The sequence below is a fragment of the Bombina bombina genome, chromosome 6 (assembly GCF_027579735.1).
Source record: "Bombina bombina isolate aBomBom1 chromosome 6, aBomBom1.pri, whole genome shotgun sequence".
Classification (NCBI taxonomy): domain Eukaryota; kingdom Metazoa; phylum Chordata; class Amphibia; order Anura; family Bombinatoridae; genus Bombina; species Bombina bombina.
This window is the reverse complement of record NC_069504.1, coordinates 666153002-666179954: the sequence shown is the minus strand read 5'-3', so window position 1 is coordinate 666179954 and position 26953 is coordinate 666153002. Positions and strand designations below refer to the sequence as shown.

Sequence of the window (26953 nt, the reverse complement as noted above, 5' to 3'; positions counted from 1 at the left end):
ATACTATCGTAGCATAGAGCGCAACGGCATATCCTTAGATTTTCATTAGAGAAATCGCCTTGTAATTAATTAAAATCAATTTTTATATAGCGCATGCGCAACCCGTGAACGCGCGTCTAAACTGAGTACAGGATTTCAGCTTTACCGCATGCGCATTAGGAGCAAGTGACGTAGAAAAAAAGGGGTTTGTCCCCCCGTGGTAGAAGCAATGATTGGGCTAAAGCAATTATCATAATCTGTCATTCAAACAGCAAAGATGGCGGGCGGAGGAGCATTACTGAAAAAGAGCAACTAATAAGGTAAATTTCAGCAAAAACAAAGTAATTCTTTGAAAATGATGAATTAAAGTTCATCTATTTTTCAGTGACGATTACTGTGGCATTCCCGGGAGAGGCTGACTTTACATTCACTTTAAGTTTAGCTCAGGTTTAAATGTAGTCTTACTACCAAAATACTAAGCAAAGTGCAGCAGGAAATGATGAAATATATAGAGGAGGTAACCAATGAGATGAGAATTCACATGCACAACAGCCTTAAAGAGACAGTAACCCTTACATGACCCCCTCCTCAAGGCAACTGTGCCACAGTTGTGGGTCTAGGCCGATCAGGGTGTTTTCTATGAAACAATGTAATTAATCTTGGGGCATTGAGATTCGAGGCAGGCTCCCAAGTGTCGTCATCAGAGGAGTAATCCTTCCAGTGTACCAAATATTGCAATTCCCCCTTGTGGTACCTGGAATCCAGTAAAGAATGAACTTCGTATACATCCTGTTCCATTGTTGGTGGAAGTGCAGGTAAACCAAGCTGGGTTTGTCTAGTTGGAGTATACGGTTTCAAAAGTGATATGTGAAATGTAGGATGGATTTTCATGCTGTCAGGTAATTTTAGGGTCACTGCATTCTCATTAATAATACGGATGATCGGAAAAGGTCCGGTAAAAAGACCAGCCAGTTTTTTGCATGGGATTTGTAGTCTCAGATTCTTGGTAGAAAGCCAGACTTGATCACCCACAGTGTATGGTGGGGGAGGTCTTCTACGAAGATCATAATAATGTTTTTGTGTGTTTTGAGCATTCAGTATATTCTGGTGTATAATTTGGAAATTTTGTTGTAATGAATCATGGAAATCTTCTATCGAGGGTGAATTCAGATTGTCAGGAGAGGAAAAAGCAAAATCAGGATGGAATGCATAGTTTGCAAAGAATGGAGAGAATTTAGTTGATTAATTTACTGCATTATTGTAGGCGAATTCGGCCATAGCTAGGAATTTTATCCAGTCTTCTTGGTGATATGAGCAGTAACAACGGAGGTATTGCTCAAGCCATTGATTTAACCTCTCTGACTGTCCGTTGGTCTGTGGGTGGAAAGATGTGGTAAATCGATGTTGTATTTTAGTGAGATCACATAACTTGGTCCAGAATTGTGACGTAAACTGTGTCCCTCTGTCTGTTGTTATAATGGCTGGGAAACCGTGCAGTTTCACAATGTTATCTAAAAATAGATGAGCAGTCTCAGAGGAGGTAGGTAACTTATGGTAAGGTAAGAAATGCCCCATTTTGGTAAACAGATCTACTACTACCAGGATAGTGGTTTGATTATTTGAAGACGGAAGATCAACTATATAATCCATTGATATATGTCGCCAAGGTCTTTTTGGTGCTGGTAATGGAATCAACAATCCATAAGGCGGTTTTCTTTCTGATTTGGACACTGCACAAATCTCACATGTTTGTATAAATTCCTGAACGGATTCTTTCAGTTTAGGCCACCAGAACGTTCGTGATATCAATTCCATCGTACGACGAACCCCAGGGTGACCAGATAAGGGGGTATCATGATGGGTTTAGTTCCTTTCAGAGGCAGTCATCATTGAGGAATAGTAGGATACGGGATGAATAGGATCATTGAGAGATTTTTGTTGGGATAACACTGCACCAAGTGCAAAGTCTGATGAATCTACTTCAAGCAGATATTGGAGGCTTGGATCAGGAAAGTTTAGAATCGGTGCGGTGGTAAATCTAGACTTTAATAACGAAAAAGCTTCATTGGCTTCGTTGTTCCATATGTATGGTACAGAAGTACTGGTTAAAGTAGTAAGTGGTTTAGCTAACTTGGAAAAGTCCTTGATAAATTTCCTATAGTAGTTCGCAAACCCTAGAAATCTTTGCAGGTCTTTTCTTGTTTTGGGGATGATCCAGTTCTTTACAGCATCAATTTTTTGGGTTTGCATGGTAATACCAGTTGGGGATATTTCATATCCAAGAAAGGAAACATGATTAGTATGAAAAATGCACTTCTCGAGTTTGGCATATAATTTATGCTCTCTAAGCCTAGAGAGGACCCTTTGGACATGTTTGATGTGTTCAGTGTCATTTTTAGAATATATCAAGATATCGTCTAGATAAATGACTAAACATACATCCAATAAATCCCTGAACACATCATTGATGAAGTGCTGGAAGGTGGCTGGAGCATTGCACAGGCCGAAAGGCATTACAAGGTACTCATATAGACCGTACCGGGTTCTGAAAGCGGTCAACCATTTGTGGCCCTCTTTTATCCTCACAAGATTGTATGCTCCTCTTAGGTCGAGTTTTGTATAGATCTTTGCTTCAGATAATCGCTCAATCAACTCTGGTATCAGAGGAAGAGGATAGCGGTTCTTTATGGTGCGTTTATTCAGCTCCCGGTAGTCTATTATAGGTCTTAGGGATGAGTCCTTGTTCCGGACAAAAAACATTCCTGCGCCGGCTGGAGAGGTAGAGGCCCTGATAAAGCCCTTTCTGAGATTTTCCACAAGATACTCCTTTAAATGATTTAATTCGGGTTGGCTCAATGGATAGAGGTGTCCATAAGGAATAGTTGAGCCAGGAAGTAAATCTATCGGGCAGTCGTAATGTGGGGGTAGATTTTCTGCTTCGGTTTTGCTGAATACGTCTGTAAAATCAGAGTAATGGGAAGGAATCTGAGAGTTAGTAATCTCTGTCTGGAGAACAGTATGTGTGTGCATACATGTCTGTGAACAATAATCTGAATTGAAATGAATAGTAAAAGGCGACCAATTAATTTGCGGGTTATGTTGCTGTAACCAGTTTATACCCAAAACCACTGGAAAATGAGGTGAGCTTAAAACATCAAATTATATTAATTCAGTGTGGCCATTAATGGATACAGTAATCGGTACTGTTTGGTGTGTAATAGGCCCTTTTTTGGGAGTAGAACCATCAATCATACGAATTGAGACAGGAGTATGCTTTTGAATAGTGGGTATTTTATTAGATTTTACAACATGGTGGTCGATGAAACATCCATAGGCTCCTGAGTCAATAATCCCATCAGTCATCACTTGATCTAGATCCCACTGTAGAGAAAGGGATAACATAGCTTAAGTATACATTTTGTCTCCTTGGACTGATGAGTTAATTTGTGAGTACTTACTTTTCTTTAGTTTTAAGAGTATGGGACAGTCCTGTACAGAGTGAGCCGGATTGGCACAATACATACACAGATTTTTGGTTTTTCTGCAGTAACGTTCTTCTGAAGTTAAGGGTCCTCTTACTGCACCTATCTCCATAGGTATTGCAGGTGCTCTTGGTTGTGGTGAAGAATGAGAGATGGGACTGGTTAAACTTTTTGGACGGACATCAGAGGAGAATCTTTCCGCCTTCTTTTTGCGTAGTCTCCTGTCCAGTTGTTGTGCGGTTCTCATGATTCCTTCCAAAGATTTAGGAAGCTCTATTCTGGCGAGTTCGTCTTTCAGTGCTTCGGAAAGACCCAAACGAAATTGATTTCGCAAAGCAATCTGACTCCATTGAGAGTCTACAGCATACAATTTGAAGTCTGTAATGTATTCTTCGACAGGTCTTTTACCTTGTTTCAAACTTCTCATGGAAGCTTCAGCAGACATCTGTATGTCAGTATCATGAAAAAGGTCATCCATGGCAGTGAAAAACTCACCTAAGCTTGCCAGAACTGGATCGTTGTGTTCGCACAAATTATCTGCCCAGGTCCTGGGTTCTCCTCTTAGGAAGGATATAGTACTGAGTACCTTAATCCTCTCTGTGGGATAACTTCGGGGTCTTAGGTTATATAGCAGATGGCAGGAGTTCTTAAACTGCCTATAATTCTTCCTGTTACCTGAAAAAGGCTCTGGTAGGGATACAGAGGGTTCGGGTAACTGCTGCGCCTGAGAGGTTTGTGGAGAGATAGAATCTCTGATAATGCCCCTTAGTGATTGATTTTCCACTTGCAAATCATGTACAGCCTGGGCTAACTGATCAACCTTTTGGGAAAGGTTATATACAATCTGTGGAAGATCTGCTGGTTCCATTTTAAATATTTTGGGATTAGTATTATGTTAGGGTATTTATAGTTAGATAGTTTTGTATATAGAATTGGAACACAATTGCAGATTAAGTTGCTTAAATAATGGTTTGTATCACTAGAGCATTGGAATCTCACTATGAATGGAGTGAAATTCAAGATATATAGTGAATTGATAAGCTGGTAAGTACCCCTCAATATAGGCTTTATAATCAATGTATTCGTAAATGGAATAACTGATTTGACAGGAGAGGTTATACTAGGAACTGAGTCTCTTAAGAATAGCTCTTGTTTTGTAGGAGCTTATATATACTAGCACTACCTCTTAGTTAGGATAATATCTGACAAGCACACACAGCATGGAGAAGTACCCAGGAGTATAGTGAGTTAGGTTGCAGCTCCTCTTAGTTAGGTAAATAACTGACAAGCACACACAGCATGGAGAAATATCCAGGAGTATAGCGAGATAGGTTGCAGCTCCTCTTAGTTAGGCAAATAACTGACAAGCATTCACAGCATGAGAGTAATTTCAGGAAACAGTCTCTGTGAGATAAGTGCTGCTGAACAGCGTGACACAAACAGTGAGAAGTGAAAATGAAACTACTTGCAGCTTGATGGGATTTCCAATCCTGTGGTCAGCTGAATTGAGGAGTGTCCTTACTGCAGCTGAGGAGTCTCTGAATTCCAATCTCTATTCAGTTTCAGTGTATAACATCCAAGTTGTCAGTGGAAATGCAGGGAAATATTTACAGGCACTTTATTGAAACACACTGAGAGCTCCGTAGCAAGGAAATTGCAACATTTGTATCAATCCTAGGTTATGCTTGAAGTGAGTCTGTAACTGGATACTTTGTATGAGAGTGTTGGCAAGCTTCCCAGAATGTAAAAGTTAGTTCAGTTTGCCACAAATGCTATGAGTCAGGCTGGAAAAATGTAAAGATATCCTTAAGTTTAGCTCAGGTTTAAATGTAGTCTTACTACCAAAATACTAAGCAAAGTGCAGCAGGAAATGATGAAATATATAGAGGAGGTAACCAATGAGATGAGAATTCACATGCACAACAGCCTTAAAGAGACAGTAACCCTTACATGACCCCCTCCTCAAGGCAACTGTGCCACAGTTGTGGGTCTAGGCCGATCAGGGTGTCTTCTATGAAACAATGTAATTAATCTTGGGGCATTGAGATTCGAGGCAGGCTCCCAAGTGTCGTCATCAGAGGAGTAATCCTTCCAGTGTACCAAATATTGCAATTCCCCCTTGTGGTACCTGGAATCCAGTAAAGAATGTACTTCGTATACATCCTGTTCCATTGTTGGTGGAAGTGCAGGTAAACCAAGCTGGGTTTGTCTAGTTGGAGTATACGGTTTCAAAAGTGATATGTGAAATGTAGGATGGATTTTCATGCTGTCAGGTAATTTTAGGGTCACTGCATTCTCATTAATAATACGGATGATCGGAAAAGGTCCGATAAAAAGACCAGCCAGTTTTTTGCATGGGATTTGTAGTCTCAGATTCTTGGTAGAAAGCCAGACTTGATCACCCACAGTGTATGGTGGGGGAGGTCTTCTACGAAGATCGTAATAATGTTTTTGTGTGTTTTGAGCATTCAGTATATTCTGGTGTATAATTTGGAAATTTTGTTGTAATGAATCATGGAAATCTTCTATCGAGGGTGAATTCAGATTGTCAGGAGAGGAAAAAGCAAAATCAGGATGGAATGCATAGTTTGCAAAGAATGGAGAGAATTTAGTTGATTAATTTACTGCATTATTGTAGGCGAATTCGGCCATAGCTAGGAATTTTATCCAGTCTTCTTGGTGATATGAGCAGTAACAACGGAGGTATTGCTCAAGCCATTGATTTAACCTCTCTGACTGTCCGTTGGTCTGTTGGTGGAAAGATGTGGTAAAGCGATGTTGTATTTTAGTGAGATCACATAACTTGGTCCAGAATCGTGACGTAAACTGTGTCCCTCTGTCTGTTGTTATAATGGCTGGGAAACCGTGCAGTTTCACAATGTTATCTAAAAATAGATGAGCAGTCTCAGAGGAGGTAGGTAACTTATGGTAAGGTAAGAAATGCCCCATTTTGGTAAACAGATCTACTACTACCAGGATAGTGGTTTGATTATTTGAAGACAGAAGATCAACTATATAATCCATTGATATATGTCGCCAAGGTCTTTTTGGTGCTGGTAATGGAATCAACAATCCATAAGGCGGTTTTCTTTCTGATTTGGACACTGCACAAATCTCACATGTTTGTATAAATTCCTGAACGGATTCTTTCAGTTTAGGCCACCAGAACGTTCGTGATATCAATTCCATCGTACGACGAACCCCAGGGTGACCAGATAAGGGGGTATCATGATGGGTTTGAAGGATTAAAGTTCTCAACTGTTTAGGTACATAGATCCTTTGTGCATGATAATATAATGCATCCTTCATCACTAGGGAGTAGTTAGATGGTGGAGTTTCGTTGGCGGTATATCTCTTAAGCTCAGTCAACATATCAGATGTGAGTCCAACAAATCGTTCGGTGGGAATGATGCTAGTCTGTATCTTCATAGAATCGGTTTTCTCGGGTAACCGAGAGAGAGCATCAGCTTTGCCGTTCCTTGCAGCTGGTTTGTAAACGATGTTGAAATTGAATCGTGAAAAGAACAAACTCCAACGGACCTGTCTTGCCGATAGAGTTTTACTGGTTTGCAAATAAACAAGATTCTTGTGATCTGTGAGTATAATGATGGGAAGAGTGGTTCCCTCAAGAAGATGTCTCCAGTTCTCCAGTGAGCGTTTTATTGCAAGGAGTTCTTTGTCTCCAATCGAATAGTTCCTTTCAGAGTCAGTCATCATTGAGGAATAGTAGGATACGGGATGAATAGGATCATTGAGAGATTTTTGTTGGGATAACACTGCACCAAGTGCAAAGTCTGATGAATCTACTTCAAGCAGATATTGGAGGCTTGGATCAGGAAAGTTTAGAATCGGTGCGGTGGTAAATCTAGACTTTAATAACGAAAAAGCTTCATTGGCTTCGTTGTTCCATATGTATGGTACAGAAGTACTGGTTAAAGTAGTAAGTGGTTTAGCTAACTTGGAAAAGTCCTTGATAAATTTCCTATAGTAGTTCGCAAACCCTAGAAATCTTTGCAGGTCTTTTCTTGTTTTGGGGATGATCCAATTCTTTACAGCATCAATTTTTTGGGTTTGCATGATAATACCAGTTGGGGATATTTCATATCCAAGAAAGGAAACATGATTAGTATGAAAAATGCACTTCTCGAGTTTGGCATATAATTTATGCTCTCTAAGCCTAGAGAGGACCCTTCGGACATGTTTGATGTGTTCAGTGTCATTTTTAGAATATATCAAGATATCGTCTAGATATATGACTAAACATACATCCAATAAATCCCTGAACACATCATTGATGAAGTGCTGGAAGGTGGCTGGAGCATTGCACAGGCCGAAAGGCATTACAAGGTACTCATATAGACCGTACCGGGTTCTGAAAGCGGTCAACCATTCGTGGCCCTCTTTTATCCTCACAAGATTGTATGCTCCTCTTAGGTCGAGTTTTGTATAGATCTTTGCTTCAGATAATCGCTCAATCAACTCTGGTATCAGAGGAAGAGGATAGCGGTTCTTTATGGTGCGTTTATTCAGCTCCCGGTAGTCTATTATAGGTCTTAGGGATGAGTCCTTGTTCCGGACAAAAAACATTCCTGCGCCGGCTGGAGAGGTAGAGGCCCTGATAAAGCCCTTTCTGAGATTTTCCACAAGATACTCCTTTAAATGATTTAATTCGGGTTGGCTCAATGGATAGAGGTGTCCATAAGGAATAGTTGAGCCAGGAAGTAAATCTATCGGGCAGTCGTAAGGTCGATGTGGGGGTAGATTTTCTGCTTCGGTTTTACTGAATACGTCTGTAAAATCAGAGTCATGGGAAGGAATCTGAGAGTTAGTAATCTCTGTCTGGAGAACAGTATGTGTGTGCATACATGTCTGTGAACAATAATCTGAATTGAAATGAATAGTAAAAGGCGACCAATTAATTTGCGGGTTATGTTGCTGTAACCACTTTATACCCAAAACCACTGGAAAATGAGGTGAGCTTAAAACATCAAATGATATTTAATGGATACAGTAATCGGTACTGTTTGGTGTGTAATAGGCCCTTTTTTGGGAGTAGAACCATCAATCATACGAATTGAGACAGGAGTATGCTTTTGAATAGTGGGTATTTTATTAGATTTTACAACATGGTGGTCGATGAAACATCCATAGGCTCCTGAGTCAATAATCCCATCAGTCATCACTTGATCTAGATCCCACTGTAGAGAAAGGGATAACATAGCTTAAGTATACATTTTGTCTCCTTGGACTGATGAGTTAATTTGTGAGTACTTACTTTTCTTTAGTTTTAAGAGTATGGGACAGTCCTGTACAGAGTGAGCCGGATTGGCACAATACATACACAGATTTTTTTTTTTTTTCTGCGGTAACGTTCTTCTGAAGTTAAGGGTCCTCTTACTGCACCTATCTCCATAGGTATTGCAGGTGCTCTTTGTTGCGGTGAAGAATGAGAGATGGGACTGGTTAAACTTTTTGGACGGACATCAGAGGAGAATCTTTCAGCCTTCCTTTCGCGTAGTCTCCTGTCCAGTTGTTGTGCGGTTCTCATGATTCCTTCCAAAGATTTAGGAAGCTCTATTCTGGCGAGTTCGTCTTTCAGTGCTTCGGAAAGACCCAAACGAAATTAATTTCGCAAAGCAATCTGACTCCATTGAGAGTCTACAGCATACAATTTGAAGTCTGTAATGTATTCTTCGACAGGTCTTTTACCTTGTTTCAAACTTCTCATGGAAGCTTCAGCAGACATCTGTATGTCAGTATCATGAAAAAGGTCATCCATGGCAGTGAAAAACTCACCTAAGCTTGCCAGAACTGGATCGTTGTGTTCGCACAAATTATCTGCCCAGGTCCTGGGTTCTCCTCTTAGGAAGGATATAGTACTGAGTACCTTAATCCTCTCTGTGGGATAACTTCGGGGTCTTAGGTTATATAGCAGATGGCAGGAGTTCTTAAACTGCCTATAATTCTTCCTGTTACCTGAAAAAGGCTCTGGTAGGGATACAGAGGGTTCGGGTAACTGCTGCGCCTGAGAGGTTTGTGGAGAGATAGAATCTCTGATAATGCCCCTTAGTGATTGATTTTCCACTTGCAAATCATGTACAGCCTGGGCTAACTGATCAACCTTTTGGGAAAGGTTATATACGATCTGTGGAAGATCTGATGGTTCCATTGTAGGAGCTTATATATACTAGCACTACCTCTTAGTTAGGATAATATCTGACAAGCACACACAGCATGGAGAAGTACCCAGGAGTATAGTGAGTTAGTTTGCAGCTCCTCTTAGTTAGGTAAATAACTGACAAGCACACACAGCATGGAGAAATATCCAGGAGTATAGTTAGATAGGTTGCAGCTCCTCTTAGTTAGGTAAATAACTGACCAGCATTCACAGCATGAGAGTAATATCCAGGAGTATAGTGAGATAGGTTGCAGCTTCTCTTAGTTAGGTAAATAACTGACAAGCATTCACAGCATGAGAGTAATTTCAGGAAACAGTCTCTGTGAGATAAGTGCTGCTGAACAGCGTGACACAAACAGTGAGAAGTGAAAATGAAACTACTTGCAGCTTGATGGGATTTCCAATCCTGTGGTCAGCTGAATTGAGGAGTGTCCTTACTGCAGCTGAGGAGTCTCTGAATTCCAATCTCTATTCAGTTTCAGTGTATAACATCCAAGTTGTCAGTGGAAATGCAGGGAAATATTTACAGGCACTTTATTGAAACACACTGAGAGCTCCGTAGCTAGGAAATTGCAACATTTGTATCAATCCTAGGTTATGCTTGAAGTGAGTCTGTAACTGGATACTTTGTATGAGAGTGTTGGCAAGCTTCCCAGAATGTAAAAGTTAGTTCAATTTGCCACAAATGCTATGAGTCAGGCTGGAAAAATGAAAAGATATCCTTAAGTTTAGCTCAGGTTTAAATGTAGTCTTACTACCAAAATACTAAGCAAAGTGCAGCAGGAAATGATGAAATATATAGAGGAGGTAACCAATGAGATGAGAATTCACATGCACAACAGCCTTAAAGAGACAGTAACCCTTACAGTAAGATACGTGTTTCCCTATTTCTTGTAGGCTTTATTCTCATTCTATCTATATTTGCCGTGAAGTGTTAAGTTCATATCTCCCCCCACTATAAAATTCTTCTCTGTATGTTCCATCAATTTTAATGCCAGATTATCCCAGAAGTTATTATCAGTTTTGTTAGGGCCATATATATTGCATAAGGTGAAATCAGTTTTATCTATTTTTATAATTATAATTTGAAATCTACCTTCTGGGTCTATTATTTGATCTAAGATTTGATATGTCAAATGTTTACTTATTAAAATAGCTGTTCCCCTCTTCCTTTCTTTGCCGGGGGAGAAAGGAACCTCTCCAACCCATCTATATCTTACGGCTAGATTTCTGCGGCCAAAGGGGTGCTTTAGCTACGCGTGCTATTTTTCTCCCGCACCTTTTAAATACCGCTGGTATTTAGAGTTCACAGAATGGCTGGGTTTTCATTGTGTTAGGCTCCAAAAAGTGTATAGCATAATTTAACGCCACTGCAACTCTTGATACCAGCGGTGCTTACGGACTCGGCCAGCTTCAAAAATGTGCTCGTGCACGATTCCCCCATAGAAAACAATGGGGCCATTTGAGCTGAAAAAAAAACTAACACCTGCAAAAAAGCAGCGTTCGGCTCCTAACGCAGCACCATTGTTTTCTATGGGGAAACACTTCCTACGTCTGCACCTAACACTCTAACATGTACCCCGAGTCCAAACACCCCTAACCTTACGCTTATTAACCCCTAATCTGCTGCCCCCACTATCGCTGACACCTGCATATTTTTTTTAACCCCTAATCTGCTGCTCCGTACACCGCCGCTACCTACATTATCCCTATGTACCCCTAATCTGCTGCCCCTAACACCGCCAACCCCTATATTATATTTATTAACCCCTAATCTGCCCCCCACAACGTCGCCTCCACCTACCTACAATAATTAACCCCTAATCTGCCGACCAAACCGCACCGCTACTATAATAAATGTATTAACCCCTAATCCGCCTCACTCCCGCCTCAATAACCCTATAATAAATAGTATTAACCCCTAATCTGCCTTCCCTAACATTGCCGACACCTAACTTCAAACATTAACCCCTAATCTGCCGACCGGAGCTCACCGCTATTCTAATAAATGTATTAACCCCTAAAGCTAAGTCTAACCCTAACCCTAACACCCCCCCTAAGTTAAATATAATTTTTATCTGACGAAATAAATTAACTCTTATTAAATAAATGAATCCTATTTAAAACTAAATAATTACCTGTAAAATAAACCCTAATATAGCTGCAATATAAATTATAATTATATTGTAGCTATTTTAGGATTAATATTTATTTTACAGGCAACTTTGTATTTATTTTAACCAGGTACAATAGCTATTAAATAGTTAATAACTATTTAATAGTTACCTAGTTAAAATAATTACAAATTACCTGTAAAATAAATCCTAACCTAACTTACAATTAAACCTAACACTACACTATCAATAAATAAATTAAATAAAATACCTACAATTATCTACAATTAAACCTAACACTACACTATCAATAAATTAATTACATACAATACCTATAAATAACTACAATTAAATAAACTAACTAAAGTACAAAAAATAAAAAATAACTAAGTTAATAAAAATAAAAAAAATATTTACAAACATTAGAAAAATATTACAACAATTTTAAACTAATTACACCTACTCTAAGCCCCCTAATAAAATAACAAAGACCCCCAAAATAAAAAAATTCCCTACCCTATTCTAAATTAAAAAAGTTCAAAGCTCTTTTACCTTACCAGCCCTTAAAAGGACCTTTTGTGGGGCATGCCCCAAATAATTCAGCTCTTTTGCCTGTAAAAAAAACCATACAATACCCCCCCCAACATTACAACCCACCACCCACATACCCCTAATCTAACCCAAACCCCCTTAAATAAACCTAACACTAAGCCCCTGAAGATCTTCCTACCTTATCTTCACCTCGCCGGGTATCACACCGATCTGTCCTGGCTCCGAATTCTTCATCCAAGCCCAAGCGGGGGCTGGCGATCCATAATCCGGCTGAAATCTTCTATCAAGCATCGGCTGAAGAGGTCCAGAAGAGGCTCCAAAGTCTTCATCCTATCTGGGAAGAAGAGGTGATCCGGACCGGCAAAAATCTTGATCCAAGCGGCATCTTCTATCTTCATCCGATGACGAACGGCTCCATCGTGAAGACCTCCAGCGCGGATCAATCTTCTTCTTCCGACGTCCAACTGAAGAATGAAGGTTCCTTTAAGGGACGTCATCCAAGATGGCGTCCCTCGAATTCCGATTGGCTGATAGGATTCTATCAGCCAATCGGAATTAAGGTAGGAAAATTCTGATTGGCTGATGGAATCAGCCAATCAGAATCAAGTTCAATCCGATTGGCTGATCCAATCAGCCAATCAGATTGAGCTCGCATTCTATTGGCTGTTCCTATTGGCTTAGAGTAGGTGTAATTAGTTTAAAATTGTTGTAATATTTTTCTAATGTTTGTAAATATTTTTTTATTTTTTGTAACTTAGTTCTTTTTTATTTTTTGTACTTTAGTTAGTTTTTTAATTGTATTTATTTGTAGATATTGTATTTAATTAATTTATTGATAGTGTAGTGTTAGGTTTAATTGTAGATAATTGTAGGTATTGTATTTAATTAATTTATTGATAGTGTAGTGTTAGGTTTAATTGTAACTTAGGTTATGATTTATTTTACAGGTAATTTTGTAATTATTTTAACTAGGTAACTATTAAATAGTTATTAACTATTTAATAGCTATTGTACCTCGTTAATATAATTACAAAGTTGCCTGTAAAATAAATATTAATCCTAAAATAGCTACAATATAATTATAATTTATATTGTAGCTATATTAGGGTTTATTTTACAGGTAAGTATTTAGATTTAAATACGAATAATTTATTTAATAAGAGTTAATTTATTTCGTTAGAATAAAATTATATTTAACTTAGGGGGGTGTTAGGGTTAGGGTTAGAATTAGCTTTAGGGGTTTAAAAATTTATTAGAGTAGCGGTGAGCTCCGATCGGCAGATTAGGGGTTAAAGATTGAAGTTAGGTGTCGGCGATGTTAGGGAGGGCAGATTAGGGGTTTATACTATTTATTATAGGGTTATTGAGGCGGGAGTGAGGCGGATTAGGGGTTAATAACTTTATTATAATAGCGGCGCGGTCCGGTCGGCAGAATAGGGGTTAATAAGTGTAGGCAGGTGGAGGCGACGTTGTGGGGGCAGATTAGGGGTTAATAAATATAATATAGGGGTTGGCGGTGTTAGGGGCAGCAGATTAGGGGTACATAGGGATAACGTAGGTGGCAGCGGCGTGCGGTCGGCAGATTAGGGGTTAAAAAATTTTAATAGAGTGGCGCCGATGTGGGGGGACCTCGGTTTAGTGGTACATAGGTAGTTTATGGGTGTTAGTGTACTTTAGAGCACAGTAGTTAAGAGTTTTATAAACCGGCGTTAGCCCAGAAAGCTCTTAACTACTGACTTTTTTTCCGCGGCTGGAGTTTTGTCGTTAGATTTCTAACGCTCACTTCAGCCACGACTCTAAATACCGGTGATAGAAAGATCCCATTGAAAAGATAGGATGCGCAAATGGCGTAGGGGGATCTGCGGTATGGAAAAGTTGCGGCTGTAAAGTGAGCGTTAGACCCTTTCCTGACTGACTCCAAATACCAGAGGGCGGTAAAAACCAGCGTTAGGAGCCTCTAACGCTGGTTTTGACGGCTACCGCCCAACTCTAAATCTAGCCGTTAGTTTGCTTGCTTCTTGAGTGTTCAGGTGAGTTTCCTGTAGCATTGCTATATCTGGTTTATATTTTGCTAGTTCTTTAATAATTGCCTTCCTCTTAATTGGGGAGGTTACCCCCCCTACATTCCAAGACAGGATCTTAAGCATTACTCTTTATGTATGTACGGTAGCATTATATAATGTAATATTAATATGCTCAAGAAGTAAACGAGGGGCATGGCCCCCTGGATATGCAGGAGGGGCGAGAAGGAGAGAGACACATAAACATGTTACAAACGTAATCTAATATATACATTGTCGTTACATATAATCTCTGGGACTTCACATCTATATCCTTAATAAAAAACAACAAAAAATAAAGCAAAAGTAAAAAAGTAAAATACACAAACCAAGCAGTAAAAAATTCATCTGCCAAAATCAATATATAAAAGAAACTTAAAATCATAACACTCTATTCTTATGATAAGACAAAAATAGGATAGCAAAACAAATTACTCTAGGCCCATATTTTTACAAAAATCTTGTGCTTCTTGTACATTTTTTAAGACTGTTGTGTCTCCATTCTTTGTTAGAATTAATTTTGCTGGATATATTAATTTAGCATTGATTTTGGCTTTAACCTTTTAACGCTGTTATGCCGTTCTATTCCGTCATATTTACACTGGGCTTTAAAGCCGTTATGACGGAATAGAACGTCATAACAAACGGCTGTCCTGAAGCCTTCTGTGCTTCAAGGACTTGATCGCGGTCTGGAGGGCGTTCCTAGGGTTGCCCAGAGGCGATCCAATAATTGAAATCTCGCGATCGTATGCACGATCGCGTAGTTTCAATTTGTCTACATCGGAACAGGTGTTCCGATGTAGACACTTTAACCCTGTCATGAAAGGGTTAATTAATCTTGAGCAATAGGGGGACATCTCCCTTCTTTTGGTGGAAGTTTCCACTGAAAAATCTTGGAAAAGATAGATTTTTCCTTGTTGTATATTTAGGGGGATGTTCCTCCTATAGCTTCTAAGATAGTTTATTTTGTCCTGGAAATTTAGGAACCTAGCGATGATTGGTCTTGGCCTAATTGTTCCATCTGGGTTTTTCCGTATAGGGCCTATTCTATGAATCCTCTCTATTTGAATAGGGTGTGTAGATGGTGTCATGTTGAGTAGTTTTGGGAGTGTGTCTATAGCGAAGAACATTAAATCTTGATACTGTGTGGTCTCTGGGACTCCAATAATTCTTATGTTATTTCACCTAGAGCGATCCTCTAGGTCTTCTAGTCTTGTTTGAAAATTAAGTGAGGTTTTACTATATTGTGAATCGATGTGTTTAAAGTGACATATCCTATCTTCCAAGTCGGAGACCCTAGTTTCCACCTCATTCATCCTTGTAGCAAATTGTCTAATTTCATTTGTTAATGTGTTAATCTCTTGTTTAATCTCTATTTTAAGAGATTCTAATTGAGGTTTAATAGCTTTGGTTATTTGTGCCACTATATCTGCAATTCCTGTGTTAGTAAGATTTATATCCAATTGTTCTTGTGATTGATGTAAATGTATCTCTGTTAATTTAGTATGTTTTTTCTCTCTGGTCTTTGGCGGCATGGCTGGTGAGTTACCTTTTGAAGGTGCCATATATTTTTCCATCCGGAAAAAAAAAGTGAATATCTCTTTTTTTTTCCCTTTTTTTCTTTTTTCTTTAGTGAAATGTGCAATTTATTATAATAAATGTATCAGACTGTGATTTTATCAGTTTAGGCTAATACCTGTGTATATTATGTTCTTGTTCAGTGAAGGACTTCCGGTGCAAGGCGGAGCATGCAGGTGGAGTGAAGCTGGTGTGCTGCTCGGCGCCTTACAAACACCTACACTTGGATGCGCAATTCCCTTGGCCAGACCCTGGAACGGCCCGGACCCAATTCGGGAGGAAGCGCAACGGAAGTCCCACAGCAGCGATTGCTTCGTGGCTGAAGCAGCTCTATTCGATAAGCTAAGGGCAGGGTATTTGGCTGGTTACTACCCCTGGCTGTTCTCCCCGGGTTCCTAGATGGGATACACAGCTGGCGTGTGATGTCATCAACCTCGGACCGGGCTCCGACAGCGGCAGAGACAGTAAACAGAGGGAACACACAAGGAGAACGGTATTGTTTCTTTTGTTACATACCATTGCTATTAACCCTAAGACATTAACAAGTAACAAGCATATAGACTGAAATCTTTCAATAAATGCTTAAAGCCTCTCTGCATACAAACATGCTATACTAACCACAGCTGCAACAACTAAGCATATAGACTATGACTGAAATTGGCTAATAAATGTTTAAATGCCTCTGACCTGCTTGCAAAACACTCTATAACAAAATACATTTGCTCTATTTGAACATATGCTAGCTTGTTATAAGAACATAAGCTATACTGCACTAAAGAGAAACGGTAGTAACCTGAGCTGAATCATTTTAATGACAATTACTGTCTAAAGATAACTTTGTGCTAGATTGGGCGTATTAAACAACTTATAACTTACCTCTGCATAAAATAGGGGTAAACCCCCAATCCTAGAATTAATATAAAAATAACCCACTGGACTCTCCCATAACCCTAAGGGTAGGAGTAGAATTGGATCAATCTATAATATTCAGTGGATATAGAAAGACCTAGAAGTTCAGACTGCATAGTCCCAAAACAAGAAGAAAGGAAGGAAACCTACTGGAAACGTTTAATTGTTAAAAACCTGAGTAGCCTGTGATGGGAAACCCTAACTTAAGAGGCAATTGAGCACCTGGAAATTGGCCCTCCCATAACCCAATGGGTAGGAGACTGTAAAAGGCCAAAATATATCCAATTAAGTTAGTAGTTTGGTTGAATACCATCCCAAAGGACGAACACTGTCTAGAAAAAAGAATAAAATAAGATACTGGACATATCGTTGTAATATACCTCTTATGTAAAAGGTCAGCTATATAAAAGGGAACTGCATAATATTAAGTAAGCCCTTATAATCAAGGAAGAAGAAGAAAGTGAAAACTCACTGGCTTGGCTGACGTGGCAATAGACACTAAACACGGTTTGTTTTTGTTTGCTTGGTTTTTGTTTTTTGCTTTGTTTTTTTTTTGTTTTTTTTTTACTATTATTAGTATTTTTTTCTCCTTAGTCTTGAGTACACTTATTTTGTACCTATACACTATAAATCTATCTATCTATCTATCTATCTATCTATCCATCTATCTATCTATGTATCTATCTATCTATCTATCTTTCTATCTATCTTTCTATCTATCTTAACATAATATAGACTCAACAAAAAAATATAGGGCTGATCTTTAATTTTTCAGTCTAGACCTGCATGCTTACCTAATCATGCTATTGGAAATAGCCTAATATGATTATGTTTCAGAGTACATCAGGAGTCTTTATCCCAGGAGCACATCCACTCACAAGAGGTAGTATCTCCCTTCATTTGTTGAGTATGTGCACACACTCTATAGAAATAGCAGGCCTCACTCACTGAATGTTCCACAAAATGTTTACAACACTTTCCTAAAATTAAAAATTGCTTCAAACAATTTATCAAGCATGTGCATTAGATGTTAAAAGGGCATTAAATAGCTCTTGATTTTGAACAAAAATGTTGCTTGTCCTACACTCCCTATAGAGGCCAAAAAACAAAATCTGTTAACTAGGTTTTTAAAATGCTACAAACTGCCTAAATCAGCTATGTCATTTGTAGCATTTTAGGTTACAGACTTTGCATTTTGTTCACCTAGGGAGAGTAGGACAAACACAATTTTTTCACACAAAAGCAAGATGAATTTATTTGTCCTTTTGAGATATTACAACAGTAAATGATGTTTCACACTCAATGTGCCATAGTCACTGTAGCTGCCATGTCATTAAAATCTAAATGATGTCCACATTAATGTGCTGTTCCTATGGTCATTAGATTTATAAACAATATATTGCTATATATATATATATATATATATATATTATATATATATATGTATATATATATATATATATATATATATATATATATATATATATATATATATATATATATATATATACTGTATATATATTAATGACACATGTAGTCAAAGTGTTTAAAACAGCCTTACAAATGCTAATTATCCCATATGGATTACCTGTCTCCTATGAGGAGTTAGATTTATTTTTCTTTAATTGTAATGTGTTTAGACTTTAGGACTGTTGATTACAAGTGGTGTGATAACATTAGCGTGTGTGATATCAAAATCTCACACCCACATTAAATTACACTCATCTTACAAGTTTAAAGTAAACACAACCCCATGAGTGCAAGATAAATTTGCACTTGTCGGTTAGTGCGGCTGAAGTCCTCGCACTGATTGCCCTTGTCGGTTAGTTCGACTGAAGTCCTCGCACTGATTGCCCTTGACAGTTAGTGCGGCTGAAGTCCTTGCACTGATTGTAGAAAAATTACGTAACCATTAGCTCACAAAAAAATTACTTTTTAAGTGGTCTGCTGGAGTGGCGTGTATTTGAATTTCAGCGCTACATTAAATAAAAGTTATAGCGCATCTTCATTACAACTAATGAATTAAACACTATCTTAAATAATGGTACCATTCCCGAATCTGTTTATACAAAGGGGAAAGTTTACCACTACCACACTATGGGGCCGATTTATCATCGGTCTCTCCAACATGATCCGCTCAGAGGATCATGTCTGACAGACATTAATGAATGCCGACAGCATACGTTGTTGGCATTTATCATTGCACAAGCAGTTCTTGTGAACTGCTTGTGTAATGTCGCCCCCTGCAGATTCTTGGCCAATCGGCCACTAGCAGGGGGTGTCAATCAGCCCGATCGTATGAGATTGGGCGGATTGATGTCCGCAGCCTCAGAGCAGGCGGACCAGTTAAGGAGCAGCGGTCTTAAGACCGTTGCTTCAAAACTGCTGTTTGTGGCGAGCCCGAAGACTCGCACAGGAAACAGGGGCACCAGGGACCATTGGCCCTTGATAAATCAGCCCCTATAAGACCTACAGATGTTAGCGTGCCTGAGGCTTTTGCTCAAGCACATACTTATTAATTTTCAACTTGTAATTTGAGTGCAAGAATAGGAGCACTAGTGATTTAACATGTGTGTTATTAACACTCAATAGCACTAATATTTTTGCAGGCCATTGAAAGTTCATTTTTATGTCTGAAGATGTCTGGATCTACAACATTTTCTGTGTTATAGACCAGTGAAGGGATTTTAGTTATTTGCATATAATACAGAATAATCTGCAAAATACATTATAATGTACTAGGAAGGAAACTACAATAGATGGATCTTCAAATCTTGTTAATGAGCAAAACAGGGCCTTGTGAGACTGGAAAGAGATCAACTAAAATAATTGGTCACTGAGGGAATTTATGTATAAGAAGGCAATCAAATCAACACTTACAACAATACTCAAGTCATTTAACAAGTTCTTTGTTACTGCCTTCTTCCTTCTGTGGCGGCTAGATTACGAGTTGTTCGTTATGAGTGAAAAAGCAGTGTTATGGCTCTTTTTCACTACCGCTGGTATTACAGGTGTTGTAGGTATAGCTGTATCGCACACCTTTTTGGCTGTAACGCAACGTAACAACCGCACCTTTCAAAAAGTCCTTTTCGATGGGACTTCCATAGCTCCGGTATTACGAGTTTGCCTGTCCGCCCAAAAAGTGAGCTGTAAAGCCCATAACTACAAGATCTGTACCGCCACCTGAAAGTCAGTAGTTTTACGCTAGAAAGCTGTAACATAAAACTCATAACTAAACTGCTACAAAGTACACTAACACCCACAAACTACCTATTAACCCATAAACTGAGGCCCTCCTGCACCGCAAACACTAAAATAAAATTATTAACCCCTAATCTGCTGCTCCGGACATCGCCACCACTATAATAAACATATTAACCCCTAAACCGCCGCACTCCCGCATCGCAAAAACTAGTTCGATATTATTAACCCCTAATCTGCTGCCCTCAATGTCGTCGCCACCTACATACACTTATTAACCCCTAATCTGCTGTCCCTAACATCGCCGCAACCTACATTACTGTTATTAACCCCTAATCTGCTGCCCCCAAAATCGCCACCACCTAACTACACTTATTAACCCCTAAAAGTTATTAACCACTAAACCTAACCCTAAGTCTAACCCTAACCCTAACACCCCCTAACTTTAACCTAATTAAAATAAATCCAAATAAAAATTACAATTAATACAATTAATACCTAAATTATTCCTATTTAAAACTAAATACATACTTACCTGTAAAATAAAACTTAAGCTAGCTACAATATAACTAATAGTTACATTGTAGCTATCTTAGGTTTTATTTTTATTTCACAGGTAAGTTTGTATTTATTTTAACTAGGTTGATTAGTTAGTAAATAGTTATTAACTATTTACTAACTACCTAGTAAAAATAAATACAAATGTTCCTGTAAAATAAAACCTAACCTGTCTTACAGTTAAACCTAACATTACACTAAAATTAAATAAATTAAATTTAAAAAATACATTTATCTAAATTACAAAAAATAATAAACACTAAATTACAAAAAAAAAAAAAATAAATTATCAAAAATAAAAACAAATTACTTCTAATCTAAAAGCCCTATCAAAATAACCCCCCCCCCAAAAAAAATAAAAACCCCAAGCCTACACTAAACTGCCAATAGCCCTTAAAAGGGCCTTTTGCTGGGCATTGCCCCAAAGAAATCAGCTCTTTTACCTGTATAAAAAAATACAAACAACCCCCCAACAGTAAAACCCACCACCCACACAGCCAACCCAACAAATAAAATCCTATCTAAATAAACCTAAGCTCCCCATTGCCCTGAAAATGGTATTTGGATGGACATTGCCCTTAAAAGGGCATTTAGCTCTTTTACATTGCCAAAACCCTAAGCTAAAAATAAAACCCACCCAATAAACCCTTAAAAAAACCTAACACTAACCCTCAAAGGTCCACTTACAGTTTTTGAAGACCGGACATCCATCCTCATCCAGCCGGGAGAAGTCTTCATCCAAGCGGCAAGAAGTCCTCAACAAAGCCGGGAGAAGTCTTTATCCAAGCGGCAAGAAGTCCTCAACGAAGCTGGGAGAAGTCTTCATCCAAGCGGCAAGATGTCGTCCTCCAGGCGGGCAGAAGTCTTCATCCAGACGGCATCTTCTATCTTCATCCTTCCGGCGTGGAGTAGGTCCATCTTCAAGACATCCCGCGCGGAGCATCCTCTTCATACCATCCCAGCCATACACTAAAGGTTCCCTTTAAGGGACGTCATCCAAGATGGCGTCCCTTGAATTCCGATTGGCTGATAGAAGTCTATCAGCCAATCGGAATTCAAGGGATGCCATCTTGGATGACATCCCTTAAAGGGAACCTTCAGGGTACGGCTGGGACCGTATGAAGAGGATGCTCCGCGAAGGATGTCTTGAAGATGGACCCGCTCCATGCCAGAAGGATGAAGATAGAAGATGCCGTCTGGATGAAGACTTCTCCCGGCTGGATGAGGATGGATGTCCGGTCTTCCAAAAATGTAAGTGGATCTTCTGGGGTTACTGTTAGGTTTTATTGAGGGTTTATTGGGTGCGTTTTATTTTTAGCTTAGGGTTTGGGCAATGTAAATGACCTGAATGCCATTTTAAGGGCAATGTCCATCCAAATGCCCTTTTCAAGGCAATGGGTAGCTTAGGTTTTTTAGGTAGGTTTTTATTTGGGGGGGTTGGTTGTGTGGGTGGTGGGTTTTACTGTTTGGCGGTTGTTTCTATTTTTATTTGCCAGGTAAAAGAGCTGATTTCTTTGGGGCTATGCCCCACAAAAGGTCTTTTAAGGGCTATTGGCAGTTTGGTTTAAGCTAGAGGTTTTATTATTTTGGGGGGGCTTTTTTATTTTGATAGGGCTATTAGATTAGGTGTAATTAGTTTAAATATCTGATAATTTATTTTTTTATTTTGTGTAATTTAGTGGGGGTTTTTGTAATTTAGTAATTGTATTTAATTAATGTAATTTATTTAATTGTAGTGTAAGGTGAGGTATTAGTGTAAGAAAGGTTAGGTTTTATTTCACAGGTAAATTTGTATTTATTTTAGCTAGGTAGTTAGTAAATAGTTAATAACTACAGGGAGTGCAGAATTATTAGGCAAATTAGTATTTTGACCACATCATCCTCTTTATGCATGTTGTCTTACTCCAAGCTGTATAGGCTCGAAAGCCTACTACCAATTAAGCATATTAGGTGATGTGCATCTCTGTAATGAGAAGGGGTGTGGTCTAATGACATCAACACCCTATATCAGATGTGCATAATTATTAGGCAACTTCCTTTCCTTTGGCAAAATGGGTCAAAAGAAGGACTTGACAGGCTCAGAAAAGTCAAAAATAGTGAGATATCTTGCAGAGGGATGCAGCACTCTTAAAATTGCAAAGCTTCTGAAGCGTGATCATCGAACAATCAAGCGTTTCATTCAAAATAGTCAACAGGGTCGCAAGAAGCATGTGGAAAAAACAAGGCGCAAAATAACTGCCCATGAACTGAGAAAAGTCAAGCGTGCAGCTGCCAAGATGCCACTTGCCACCAGTTTGGCCATATTTCAGAGCTGCAACATCACTGGAGTGCCCAAAAGCACAAGGTGTGCAATACTCAGAGACATGGCCAAGGTAAGAAAGGCTGAAAGACGACCACCACTGAACAAGACACACAAGCTGAAACGTCAAGACTGGGCCAAGAAATATCTCAAGAATGATTTTTCTAAGGTTTTATGGACTGATGAAATGAGAGTGAGTCTTGATGGGCCAGATGGATGGGCCCGTGGCTGGATTGGTAAAGGGCAGAGAGCTCCAGTCCGACTCAGACGCCAGCAAGGTGGAGGTGGAGTACTGGTTTGGGCTGGTATCATCAAAGATGAGCTTGTGGGGCCTTTTCGGGTTGAGGATGGAGTCAAGCTCAACTCCCAGTCCTACTGCCAGTTTCTGGAAGACACCTTCTTCAAGCAGTGCTACAGGAAGAAGTCTGCATCCTTCAAGAAAAACATGATTTTCATGCAGGACAATGCTCCATCACACGCGTCCAAGTACTCCACAGCGTGGCTGGCAAGAAAGGGTATAAAAGAAGAAAATCTAATGACATGGCCTCCTTGTTCACCTGATCTGAACCCCATTGAGAACCTGTGGTCCATCATCAAATGTGAGATTTACAAGGAGGGAAAACAGTACACCTCTCTGAACAGTGTCTGGGAGGCTGTGGTTGCTGCTGCACGCAATGTTGATGGTGAACAGATCAAAACACTGACAGAATCCATGGATGGCAGGCTTTTGAGTGTCCTTGCAAAGAAAGGTGGCTATATTGGTCACTGATTTGTTTTTGTTTTGTTTTTGAATGTCAGAAATGTATATTTGTGAATGTTGAGATGTTATATTGGTTTCACTGGTAAAAATAAATAATTGAAATGGGTATATATTTGTTTTTTGTTAAGTTGCCTAATAATTATGCACAGTAATAGTCACCTGCACACACAGATATCCCCCTAAAATAGCTATAACTGAAAACAAACTAAAAACTACTTCCAAAACTATTCAGCTTTGATATTAATGAGTTTTTTGGGTTCATTGAGAACATGGTTGTTGTTCAATAATAAAATTAATCCTCAAAAATGCAACTTGCCTAATAATTCTGCACTCCCTGTATAAAAGATAAACTAGATAAAATAAATACAAACTTACCAGTGAAATAAAAATAAAACCTAAGTTAGATACAATCTAACTATTATTTATATTGTAGCTAGCTTAGGTTTTATTTTATAGGTAAGTATTTATTTAGTTTTAAATAGGAATAAGTAGTATTTGTAATATTTATTTGGAATTATTTTAATTAGGTTAAAGTTAGTGTGTGTTAGGGATAGGATTACGTTAGGGTTAGGTTTAGGGTTTAATAACTTTAGTATAGTGGCGGCGACATTGAGGGCAGCAGATTAGGGGTTAATAAGTGTAGTTAGGTGGCGACGAGATTGGGGGCAGCAGATTAGGGGTTAATAACAGTAATGTAGGTTGCGGCGATGTTGGGGGCAACAGATTAGGGGTTAATAACAGTAATGTAGGTGTCTGCAATGTTGGGGGCAGCAGATTAGGGGTGTTTAGACTCGGGTTTATGTTAGGGTGTTAGGTGTAAACGTACATTTTTTTCCCCCCATAGACTTTAATGGGGCTGCGTTACGGAGCTTTACGTTCCGTTTTTGCAGGTGTTAGGATTTTTTTTTTGTCGGCTCTCCCCATTGAAGTCTAAGGGGAAATCGTGCACGAGCATATCAAAACAGCTCAAAGCAGCGCTGTTATTTGGGTGCGCTATGAAGCTCAACGTTGCCATATCGCCCGCAAACACCTGCTTTTTGTAAACTTATAATACCAGTGCTATAGGGAGTGAAATACCGCCGAAAAAACTGTGGTCATTAATTTTCCTATAGCGATCAAAACTCGTAATCTGGCTGTAAAAATGTTATCTTAAATCAACACATCTGTTTTACAACTGATTCTTGCAAGTTTTTGTTTCATTAATTACTGTATATTTAACAAAATACACAGCATTAACATCAAAGAAACCTCTAATCCCAGAAACCACTAAACTGGTGTGTGAGCTAAAGGGAAATAAAAATGTAGGTTCAGATAACAAGTGTTGCAAACCCAGCCAGAGGCAAACTTTTAACGCGCGCTGGAAAGCACACGTTTTGCAAGTTGAAAGTAAAATGTAACATTTGGAATGTAACATTATAATGTAAAATATTTACAGTACATACACGGTGAAACACATTATTAAATATTACACTTGAATAAAAATAATTGTTTTCTGTTTTCAGGTATTTGAGTGGAAAGGACTCCGAATTATATATACATATGTATATATTTTTTATGAGTGTATATGTGTGTTAATATGTGTTTATATGTATATACATACATATAAACATAAATAAATACACACACACACATATATATATATATATATATATATGTCCAAATGTAGGAGGGCACTCACAGGATTTGTTAAGCAACAAACAGTACATCTTTACTTCCAAGTTATTTGTACATTATTGTAGAAGTATATATATATATATATATAAAAACAATATACAGGTGTATATACAATATACAGGTATATATGTCCATACATACACATATTTAGACATGTATGTATGTATATATCCATTCAAATACCTTGTCATATACCATATACCTTTTAACCCTTATAGTTATTTTTTTTATCAATATTCCTAGGAATAAATGTTATTAGATAATGTATAAATGAGTGTAACACTTTATTTTAATGTATTTATGGACATGATCTAAGAATATCGTGGGTGCATTAATTTTCGGGCGTATTACAAGTTGAAAGTAAACTTGTTCACTTGAGTGATAACAAATTTAACATCAGGTTAGCGCGACTGAAGACCTTGCATAAAGGCTTAGAGCTAAAAAAAAAGTTGCACAAAACACAACATAAAAACATTAAAATATACTTTTATACTCATATAAACATTATCTAACACAAATTATTGATATAAACATTCAAAACATTTTTTATAAGGGTTCAAAGGTATATATGGCATATGGTCATGTATTTGACTGCAAAAGGATATAAATATATATACGTGTCTAAATATTAATTCTATAGTACTATTTAATAATGTGTTTTACTGTGTATTTACTGTACATATTTCACATTCCAATGTTCTTCACGTAAAGGACAATGCTATTTTTATTTTATAAACATATTTCTATATATATATATGTATATACCTATACCAATACAGCTATTGCTATAGATAGATAGGTATAGATATATATTTTACATTAACATTATATATATATATATATATATATATATATATTTATATATACAGGGAGTGCAGAATTATTAGGCAAGTTGTATTTTTGAGGATTAATTTTATTATTGAACAACAACCATGTTCTCAATGAACCCAAAAAACTCATTAATATCAAAGCTGAATAGTTTTGGAAGTAGTTTTTAGTTTCTTTTTAGTTATAGCTATTTTAGGGGGATATCTGTGTGTGCAGGTGACTATTACTGTGCATAATTATAAGGCAACTTAACAAAAAACAAATATATACCCATTTCAATTATTTATTTTTACCAGTGAAACCAATATAACATCTCAACATTCACAAATATACATTTCTGACATTCAAAAACAAAACAAAAACAAATCAGTGACCAATATAGCCACCTTTCTTTGCAAGGACACTCAAAAGCCTGCCATCCATGGATTCTGTCAGTGTTTTGATCTGTTCACCATCAACATTGCGTGCAGCAGCAACCACAGCCTCCCAGACACTGTTCAGAGAGGTGTACTGTTTTCCCTCCTTGTAAATCTCACATTTGATGATGGACCACAGGTTCTCAATGGGGTTCAGATCAGGTGAACAAGGAGGCCATGTCATTAGATTTTCTTCTTTTATACCCTTTCTTGCCAGCCACGCTGTGGAGTACTTGGACGCGTGTGATGGAGCATTGTCCTGCATGAAAATCATGTTTTTCTTGAAGGATGCAGACTTCTTCCTGTAGCACTGCTTGAAGAAGGTGTCTTCCAGAAACTGGCAGTAGGACTGGGAGTTGAGCTTG

At 38.3% G+C, this 26953-nt stretch overlaps 2 long non-coding RNA genes across 2 annotated transcripts; both read right to left on the bottom strand.

The window, feature by feature from the left end:
* Nucleotides 1-3250: 3250 nt before the first annotated feature.
* On the bottom strand, nucleotides 3251-3471 carry LOC128662197 (uncharacterized). Its single transcript, XR_008402719.1, has 2 exons — nucleotides 3438-3471; nucleotides 3251-3360 (listed from the first exon to the last, which is right to left on the bottom strand). It is a non-coding gene; the product is annotated as an uncharacterized LOC128662197 (long non-coding RNA).
* A 5078-nt stretch (nucleotides 3472-8549) lies between these two features.
* LOC128662493 (uncharacterized) lies at nucleotides 8550-8770 on the bottom strand. Its single transcript, XR_008402793.1, has 2 exons — nucleotides 8737-8770; nucleotides 8550-8659 (listed from the first exon to the last, which is right to left on the bottom strand). It is a non-coding gene; the product is annotated as an uncharacterized LOC128662493 (long non-coding RNA).
* Between the last annotated feature and the right edge of the window lie 18183 nt (nucleotides 8771-26953).